Genomic DNA, 10,506 nt, shown 5'->3' with positions numbered 1-10,506 from the left:
GGAGTTCTGAGCACCATGGTAGTAAGGAACCGCAAATGGTAAAGTAGGCTGAGGAGGCATGCTAGGAAAGTTAATGGGAGAGTGGGAATAGGGTCCTGAGTGACTTATATTGAAGGGTTCCGGTCCCATCTGACTACTATGTTGAGGATAGGGCATGAAGTAAGGACCTCCAAAGACATTAAAAGGTTGTGATCCAAAACCAGTGTGCTGATAATAGTGAGTTTGATTTTGCTGCTCCTGGGGTTGAGATTTACTCAAGCTGGGTTCACCTCGAGTGACGTTAGCACTGTGGATAGATGATATTACTATTCCTGAAGCATTCGCTATCAAGGCATAACCAGAGCTAGGAGGAGTAGATCTACTGCTATTCATGCTGGAGGTTGCTGGTGCCCTTTCAGTTTCAAACTCACTAGCAAAACCAAGAATCACTTCATTGTGAGCTAAACTTGAGAAATACTACCACTTGCAGCCACTGTGTGTGTAGCCGAGGAGACACCTCTAGTGGAAGACGCAGACTCTAGTCTAGCCGTCATAGCTGGTGAGCTCAAGTTTGGAGGAAGGGAACCAAACTTAAGCGCTTGTAGATCTGGATCTGGGTCTGGAGTGGGGTCGCTAGGTCGATCCCTCAAAGATCTCAGCTCCTCCAACATTTCAGTTCGAAATGAAGAGAGAGAGAGTCTTGGTATCCACTTAAAGTTTCTTACAGGGCATTCATCCTAGCAGTAGTTTCATCCTTATGGACCTGCAAATCGAACTCAACGTTGGTGAGTTCACCCGAACCTGGTGGATGAGCTCCACCCCCCTTTTGTTTCACCATCGCCCTCAGATCGAGGGCTCTGATACCAGTTGTTAGGAGGGTTGCTCCTAACGAAGTAATGCAAAGGAAATAAACGCAAGAAAAAATGGAAATTAAAAGAGATCATTTTCATAGATGGCTGCCTCCTCTCAACGTTTACAACTTATACTAGATTTAAAGCTAGCAGATCTTGACACTTGTCAAAGATCAGGACGTAAAGTAATCCCCTAGTCAACAAACCCTATCTGAACTAGCCATGTGCCAAACATGTGCACGATTACAAGAGTTGCTTGATTGATAACTACAAAGCGGTGCGTATTGAAATGCAAGGTCAACTAAGTCAATAGCAACAGTCCTAACAATATTGAGAGATATTCACTGGAGAATCATAACATCAATCCTGAGATGAGGTTCGGACCTAAGATGCAAGGTTTGAGTAGGGTTATTGATTTTCTTGTAAATGTTGGGCGGGTTGATTGATATAAGAGTACCAAATAAGAGACGATGTTGCAGAGAGAGAGAGAGAGATAAAGGTGGAAGGGTAAAGAGGAAGAATTTGGGGGGGGGGGGGGGGGGGGGGGGATGGAGGAATGGCAAAAAAAAAATTGAAGGGGTGTATATCTATAAAATAGATCTCTCACAAAAATAAGATAAAGAGGGAGTAATTTTAAATACACACTTCTATTTTGTGTATTATACATGTCCCCTAATTTTTTTTCCCCCATTTTTCCTTTTATACCCTTTCATTGTCCCTTTCTTTTTAATTGACATTGTTCATCATCATTGCTATGTGCCTATGTTCTGCAAATACTTGAGGGCTACCCTATAATTTTCAAGTTTAAAGTCATTCCTCTTATCAATTATTTCCAATCTCTTATTCGATCTTCAATTTTCATTTGAAACTCTTGTTGTTGTATATGTAATGGATTTTAACTTTTTTCTAATTTGAATTTCTAATCAATTCCTTCCCCTGCCATCACTTTCTGTAATTTTTAGTTGGACTAATTTCAGTTTACTCCCCTGAGGTTTAGGGCCGACATCATGTTAGTCCCTGTGGTTTCAATTTAATCAGTAACACCATTATACTTTTCAATTTCATCAGCCATGTCCAATTTCTTGAGCTCCGTTTAAATCGGCCGTTAAATCTGACTTTGAGACTCACTTTAAGGGTTAAAATGGTCATTTCATTTTATTTTTTATTTTCATTTACCATAACTTTCTTATTTAAAAGCTTATTAATTATTATGAAACTGACTTCTCTCTTACCAAACTAATTTCACGTTTTTTTTTTATTTCACCTTGTCTTTCTTTTTTTTGATCCACCTCTCCAAAGTCCAAACCATCTCCGGCCAGCTTCAAACACCGAGTACTAGCAGACCCTTCACCACCGAAGAAATAAAAACAATAATTACAACCTCAATTGCCGGTAGGAAACCTCGCAATCGGAGGCCTCCCCAAATCCATCACAACCTCAATGAGCGTGCCGATCTCCTCATGCCTGTGTCGCTCTTTATCCTCTCCGACAATAACTCCAGAAATAGTTGCAACTCAGACGCAGCCTAGGTTTGTGACGTGGAAGCCGAATTCTGCGAAATCGATGACGATCCATTCTCGGGGAAGAACCGATTCGACGGCCTGCGAATCTCTAGGGAAGGAATTGCCGGTGAAAAGTGTCACTCAGATCTCGGCCTTTTCTCTCAGATCGCTGGAAGAGGACGACGAGATGTTTTCACTGGTGCCGCCGGGTTTGGGTTTATAAATTCCATGGTCTGTTTTCTCTTATTAGCTTAATGTTCACTTGCATTTTTCTGGGTTCATTTTTTGTGTGAACAGTGGGAATTTCAAGATGGATGTGATCAAGATGGAGAGGTTGGGAGGAAGGAAAGGTTGGGGATGAGAGGTCATAGCTACTGTGGAGTTACTCTAGAATTTTTCAGATTGTGATGTTCTTTGATCTAATTGCTGAGTAATTAAACGTGCTGGTGTTGGATTTGGAACAGTGAAAACTTCAAGTTGGTCCTTTCGTTGGTATTGCTGCTGGTGTGATGGTATTGCAACTTCTGATTGCGTTTCGGACTACGTTTGTGTAATTTCTATTGCTTGTGGAGTAGGGGCTGAGAAGAGGAGGATGGAGATGGAGGAGCAGAGACCAAGAGGCCAAACAACGTCGGATTAACCCCTAAAGTGGGTATTTTTTGTTCTGTTTTTTTGTGTGTCCTAAAATGACCATTCTAGCCCTTACAGTGGGCCCCCAACGTTGGATTTAACGTCCAATTTGGATGGAGCTCAAGAAATTGGACACGGCTGATGAAATTGAAAAGTATAAGGGTGTTACTGATTAAATTGTAACCACAGGGACTAACATGATGTCGACCCTAAACCTCAGGGGAGTAAACTGAAATTAGTCCTTTTTAGTTTTGGACCTTATTGTGAGAGAAGATCTTATATTTACTATTGCTGATTTGTCTGCTCCCAACTTGATGGCCTCTTTTGTTTGCTCTAATGAACCTTGAAACAACACCCTTTACATACTCATGAGCTTCCTTCACACTCACAATTTGAAGAGACATTGAACATCTTCTTTATTGTGGCAAGGATTGAAGAATATTGCTCAAACTCAGAATTTGGAGTAGGTCCTAGTGGACCTCTTATTACGGTCCCTTTCTTGATCTATGGAGAGGCCATAATTGTCAATTCGTTGGCATGCGAAATCCAAGCCGATCAAACTTGAATAAGAGAAAGGGGAAGAAGGGTGAAATAGGAATATAAAAATTTACAAAAAAGTGGGGTGTGTATCTAGTCTAAAGGGATGTGTATATAAAATTTCTCATAAAGAGGACATTTTCTGAGGAAACAAAAACTGTGAAATTTATTTGGGTAGTGACTCTCACGTTTTCATTGACACAATTCATTATGTGTAATCTCACTAACCATCAAATGAATTGACATATAGGAACGATTATAAAAGATAGTGTCGCTAAAAACCCTAAAGAGAGGAAAACTCCCTCGCCGCAAAAACATCGGTCCTAGTTTCCAAACGTCCTCGTCCAACGGTGGTTGGCTTCACGCCAGCGCTGCTGTTGGACGGGAGGAAGTTCTAAGCCCGGGTTTCTTGAGATAGATGGTTTCGATGGTTGCACAGTGGTGGTGTTGGCTGTCCAGTTGAAGCGTCGTTGTAGCTGGGGCGCTCCGGGTCACTGCTGGCAAAGTAGTCGAGATCTGGTTTCTGTTTCCAGATGACGGAGGCAATGATAGCATCATGATGGAGTCAGATGGCGGCTTGAATGCAAAGGTCCGTACCCTCTGCTTTCTAGGGCGTTGTTTTGTCCTCTTGGTGGTGGTGTTTGTGACGGCAGCTGTTGCGAGGTTGTCATGGCGGCTAAGGCTGCATGGCAAGTCAGAGTGGCGGAAGGTATGCAGGGTGTCGTGGCTGTGATGTCCAGCAAATGAGTTGAGCGGCGTAGTGCAAGGGTGTGGAGATTGATAGGAGCATTTTAATGTGGTATTTTAATAGTTAATTCCTCACATTTTGCTTAGTTAATTCCTTAACGAATCGATTTTTAACTTAATTTCTATTTTTTTTAGGTACATTGGAGTAGATGATGATGAAATGAGCATTAGGTCCATAATTACCTATAAATGATGGAGAAAAATGGAAATGTACTAAAAGGTCAATTTTACACATTTTCCTACTCCGGCTAGGAGAAACCAAGCCAAGCAAGGAAGAAGGAGCGGCCGCCTGACCAACTGAACTCGAAATGAGTTGAAACTTTCCAGATCCATTCTAGACATCCTAAGGATCGTTTCTTATGAAGAGTGCCAGAGCTAGAATTGAGTGGAAAGCCTTCAAACAGTCAGCCCAATTTCCTGCAGAAGCAAAACTGGAAAACTGGACCCGTAAGGAGTCCAGCAGAGATTCTGGCCCAAAGGCATGGAAATAAATTCTGAAATTTTACCAAAATGATCTACACTCATGGTAGATCATTTCATATGAAGAAGTCAAGAGCCAAAACTGAATTCCTGTTGGAGAAATAATTGAAGGAATAAAGGGGCAGAAACTGACCTAAAACCAGCTCAATATTCACATGTTCATGTTTCCTACCCACATGAAGAAAGCTAGATGCTTTTCTCTTTTTCCTTGGATATATTTTTCTGCTCCAATAGATCATCATCACTTCCATACTTCTGCACCTTCATGCCTTGCTTTCATTTCATCATTACTCCATCTTTTCCATATTTTACAAACCACTTTCATTATTTTTCTTCCATTTATCATTTCACTCTTCTTTTTCTTCCCTATATAAACACCTTCTCCTCTCACTCTAAATACATTCCTTCATCCATTCCATCTTCTTTGTCTCTCCATTTCCTTTCCATTTTCCTTTCCATCCTCTAGTTTCAAGTTTAGTCATCTCCATGAGTTCAAGCAAGGCCAAAGAAGAAGAAGAGAAGCCGTGAGCACTTCCATCCATAGCCATCCTTGAAGCTTGCTTTCGAGTTTCAAGAATCCACAACGTGAATCATCCATCTCATCTTCATCCACGGTGTAATCCAATTCTCCTTTGTAACCTTTGCTTTGAATTTCGTTGGTTATGAACTAGTTGACATATATGTTTGAACAAAGTATTATTTCTGGAATTTTTATGATTAATTGAGAATTTTCAGATTCATATATTGCGATTCATTGTTGCTTTTGTGTGAGTGTTTGATTAAATTTGCATGATAGATATCTTTTGTATTTTAATCTTAAATGGTTCGAAACTTTTAGGGTTTTTATATGATTGGTGCTACGAATTTAAGAACATGAATCAACTTTTTGGTTTTGTGTTCTTAAATCGAAAAGTAGTAAAGGTTTTGTGCAAAAATCGGATTTAATCAAAGAGAATTGCACTTAGGTGGACTTTTTCATACTAAGTTGCACACTTGAGTTGATAGCCTTTCTAGATGCTTATTGCGTTGAACATGTTATGATTGACTAGCTTTCTAGGGCTTGAATGCATGTTTGATAGGATTAGTCTTTGTGCTTTCACTTAGATTAATTAGCATTGAAAAGTAAAATATGGGAAATTGTTTGCTTTTAACGTTTCACATGATCAACTCCTCTTGCATGACTTTGATGAACAATGTTAGAGTTTGAATCAATTTTAATCATGATTTTCGGTTTTGATCTTTGTTTTCTCATTCCATTCGTTTACTTATGTTTTATTTGTTTTCTTAACTTAGTTTATTTTTCGAAAACCAAAACCAAAAAAAAACTCCCCTTTGAATTCGTAAATAGTGATGTATATGTGTGAATATTATACTTTGTTTTAATTTTAATTGTTTAATTGTTTGACAATGACAGGTGTACCCTCAATCCCCGGAATAGAACGATCCCTATTTGCTTATACTACTAACGATGTTTTCAGGGTTAAATTATGCGCTTGCTTTGAGCGTATCAGAGATGAAGTTGTAGCTAGGCCTTTACTATCGGGCCTAGGGCTGGCTTTCTCTAGAGTCATTTGGGCCACTATTTAGTTAGTTATTTCTTTCTAATAATTTCCTATTTTTTTAGGGACCTATGAGCACTAGTTATATAATGAGTGGTCTATCGCTATGTATCACTGTGGTACACCTACAACCTCTTGCATGTCTTGCCTGTCTAGCCATTGGCAGTGGAGGGGTATGTAATGGTCATTCTGGTTTGACATTTAATGACATTCATTGGTGAATTGATTCAAAAAAAAAAAAAAAAAACAATGAATTGACATTCTATTCAAATGAATATATTTTATTTTGGAAATTTCATTTATGTACCGACGATGCAAGTGATCCAACACTTATACGATGATCTCAACCCTTGATATTTATACTCAATATTTTTTTTAGGGTGGTGCTATTCACACACCCTTTTTCTCTATTCACACACCCCCTCTATTTTTCTATTACTTTAAGGGACCTCCCAACTTAATAGACCTCCAACTTACTTTTATAGATAACAAATTTGCTATCTATACCTCCCTAATTTTCCCACAATACCCATCGTCCAATAAAATCAATAAAAACTTCTTCTTTTACGTTCTATTCATACCTCCAAAATCAGTAGTCGAACCTCATTCAATTTTTGAAGATTTCACAATCCTATTTTACACTTCATATAATTAAGCTGCAAAAAAAAAAAAAAAAAAATTCCTCCAGTTGGTAATCAATACAGTATTTTTCATTAAATTAATTGAATATAGAAGCACGTTGGTATACTGCTATCTGAGATGTTTAGATATTACTCCCAATTCTCAAATTTTTTAATTAAACTGAGTTTTTGGATACAAAGTTTTCATCACTTAATTATGATTTACTTACAGATGCCCGTACTGAAAGTGGTCATGGTGTTCCAAAGTCGGTCCAACATAATGTTGCTTAGCTTGGAGAGAGACACATATTTACTAATTGTTTCGAGTTGGAAAAAAAGCGCAAGCAGCAATATAATAGGCAATGCATAGCTTAGAATTTTGCGAATTGCCTCATCGAAACATACTGTTTGTAAAGGTAAGAAGAGACCTTTTTTTTTTTTTTTTTTCCTTTTTCTGTGAGCTGTGAGCTGTTGGTTATCTAGGATAACCAATATCGTGGATGTCACAGTTTCAGATCTCACTGACATCATGGGAGGGGAGGAGTGGGGTGGAGTTAAAAAAAAATTATAAAAAAAAAGTTTTTTTTTTTCCCTCTTTTGTGTCCTTATTGGTAATTTGGCATGAGTTGACAAAGTCAACTATAATTTGGAAAAAGAGAGAGGTACAACTACCAATTTTAGAGGTATGAATAGAAGCTCCCTTACTTTAATTCAATTTTCTTTTAAAAATTACCCTAATTACCCTTCCTTATAATTATGTTTTATTTTTTATTTGGCAAGTCAATCATCTTCAAATCCTAAACCCTTATTTTCCCGCAACTCTTTTCCATTCCCTCTTTTCTTTTTCATCAAAAACTTCTCTAACATAATCATTCTATCTATCTAATATGATGCTTTAAAGTTTAATCATGGTAGAATAAGAAACTTTAGACCCATCTTTTGAGAAAATTTTACATGAAAAAAAATATATATGAGTTCAGTGATCATTCGAGCCCCTTTAAATCTATTATTCCTGGTAAGATTCTAACTGAAATTATTTGGTGTATTTGAATCCATTGAGCAATTATAGATCTTTACAACAACCTAATAATGATGGCATTATGATTATAAACATGATTTGTTCTACTATATTATGCTAGTAGAGCATAATTTTGTCCCTACACGAAGATTGCAACTCATTGCATTCAATATTATGTAGAGCATCTCCAAATTTTGTGCACATCATCAGCTGCAGTGTGGAAGCATGTGGCTGAAGTGGATAGAACACTGATTCTATTTTTTTTCAGGATGATGCACCTGGATTAAGAATCATAAACCAACAAGCATTGAGTTTGGTACTTTGCAAAGTATAAGGACAAACTTTACAATTTGGATTTAGTTGGATGAAGGTGATTACCTGATAAAGGTATTATTTTTTCTTCATTTATAATTGATTTATTGTATAATTATGTTTGATTCATGATTGAATTGCCAAATAGAAAAAACAAAATTGAAAAAAAAAAAAACAGATTCACAAGAGAGGGTAGTTAGGGTAATTTATAAAAAAGATTGAATTAAAGTAATAGAAAATTAGAAGGGGGGTGTGAATAGCACCACCCATTTTTTAATAACCAAAAAGTGTATTTGATGTAATCCAATTATCCATTCATGTTGGTGTAAATGCACAACGGTGCTCTGAATCCTCCTCCATTTTTTTATTCTAAAATTGGAGATGTAGCTTACTTTATGAAATATTTGAATTACATTCATATATTATCCGAATTAATTCATTGAATCTCCATTAACATTTTCTTGAAGAACAAAGCTATTTCCAATGACAGACTAGGTAATGGTCACTTTTCCTGGCCTCCAAAGATAACCAAATACATCCATAGTTGATACAAATTTCAGCATCAACACAAATATCACACCTATAAGAATATAGCTAAACATTCCCCAATTCAATAATTTAAGTCATATTTCTGACTCCAAAAACATCATATTGGGAATTGAATTAATTCAGATTGTATTAAAAATACACACCAGAGAATTCAGAAGATGACTTTATTCCCCAAGGATTGGAATTCTGATTCCCAAGACTTAATGAAATAATATCAGCCAGGTTTGCATTCACTGTGTTGAAGATTTTAGCCAATAATCTAAAATAATAACAGATAAAGCTGCAAGCAAAACCATGTTGCTCATCAGAATTTGTGTTAAGCAAAGTTATAAATATATATAAGCTACACCGCCGTATGACCCGGTTGTTCTGTACTTAATTCCGAGTTGTGAATTATTTGCAGTAAGGTAATCACGGGGTCGACTTCATTTATCGAAGCTTGACCACCTCAGTTTTCCTGACTCCCAACACTTGAATGTTCAATGTCTCCATTTTCATTCTCTTCTGGGTTGATAAGCACATGCTTAAAAGCGTAACTAGAACGTGACCTACCACGTGCTATTACAGCTAATTAAGATTAGATTTTTAATGTGGGATTATTTTAGTGGGTGAATTTCTGTGGGCATATCTTGATTCTCTTTCATATGTAATCAGTTGTATCGACAGTTGGGGTGACTTCATAATCTGGGGACTTTCCTCTGTTGTTGTATGTATTTTCTATCGATTGCGAACGTGAAGAAATCTTGCAACACAAATTGGTGCTTTCATTGAGAGAAGTTCGGAGTAATCTTTGTTACGAGTGCTAGACATTCATAATAGGTTGTGGAGAATGTAGATCGATCCCTCTAAGACTGGATATCTGAGAAGTTCCGATAAAGTTAGGACCTACCTTCCTTGCCTTCGATTCAATGTCTAGCACCTGTAACAATACCTCTCTCGATGAAAGCACTAAATTGCATTGCAAGATTTCTTCATGTTGGAGAAAACCCACAACAACAAAAAGATTGGTATGAACGATTTACCGACTTATGTTGCAAAACATGGTTAATATAGGGACAACTTTAGAGTTCTTGCAAGGTAGGAATCCTTTTGTCAGATTGACCTATAATCCTTGAAGGATAAGTAAAACTACACACCAACAATTTTGGGAGAGAGATTACCCAACATACAATCTCCCACCTTTAATCTTCGAGAAGCCCTAGACGCATCCATATTGCAATTGATCATGGGGAGAAGGGACTTACAAAATAGAAAAATACTCCGATGCCTATGTAAATATTCATTCGAGAAGATTACAAAAAGAAATTGGATTGATACTTCTTACCATTTGTTGTCCCTCCTCCCTCCTTTTCTCCATAAGCTTGTCAATTTATAGTCATTGATTCCTTGATCCTTACTTCATGGTTCTTGGCCCTCACTCCACATTGGTAATGGGAAAATTAGTGTTTGCACGTTCTCCACTACCCGATCATCTTTTATTGTCTTTTACTTTAGCAAGTTGTTAGTCACTTTTGAGCTTTGATAAGTGGACTTGGTTTAACGGGTGGGAGTCCAAAGCCAAAATTTTACACCCCCACATATTTCGGTTTACATATTTTAACCCTAATAGGTTCAATTCACTGTTCTTCTTATTTCTTGTAGTGAAAGGTTTATGGATGTTTTCCCACATTGGGTCAGCTAGCTAGTTTCACCACAAGTGAAGTTACGTGAGCTTTTATCTTG

The 10,506-nt window shown here is 37.4% G+C and overlaps 1 long non-coding RNA gene across 1 annotated transcript; it reads left to right on the top strand.

Annotated features, from left to right (window-relative positions):
* Positions 1-4,282: 4,282 nt before the first annotated feature.
* Positions 4,283-7,305, top strand: LOC133727408 (uncharacterized). Its single transcript, XR_009855164.1, has 3 exons — positions 4,283-5,342; positions 6,141-6,458; positions 7,138-7,305. It is a non-coding gene; the product is annotated as an uncharacterized LOC133727408 (long non-coding RNA).
* The last annotated feature ends 3,201 nt before the right edge of the window (positions 7,306-10,506 follow it).

This window comes from Rosa rugosa, chromosome 1, assembly GCF_958449725.1.
Source record: "Rosa rugosa chromosome 1, drRosRugo1.1, whole genome shotgun sequence".
Taxonomy (NCBI): domain Eukaryota; kingdom Viridiplantae; phylum Streptophyta; class Magnoliopsida; order Rosales; family Rosaceae; genus Rosa; species Rosa rugosa.
This window is presented reverse-complemented; position numbering and strand designations above follow the sequence as displayed.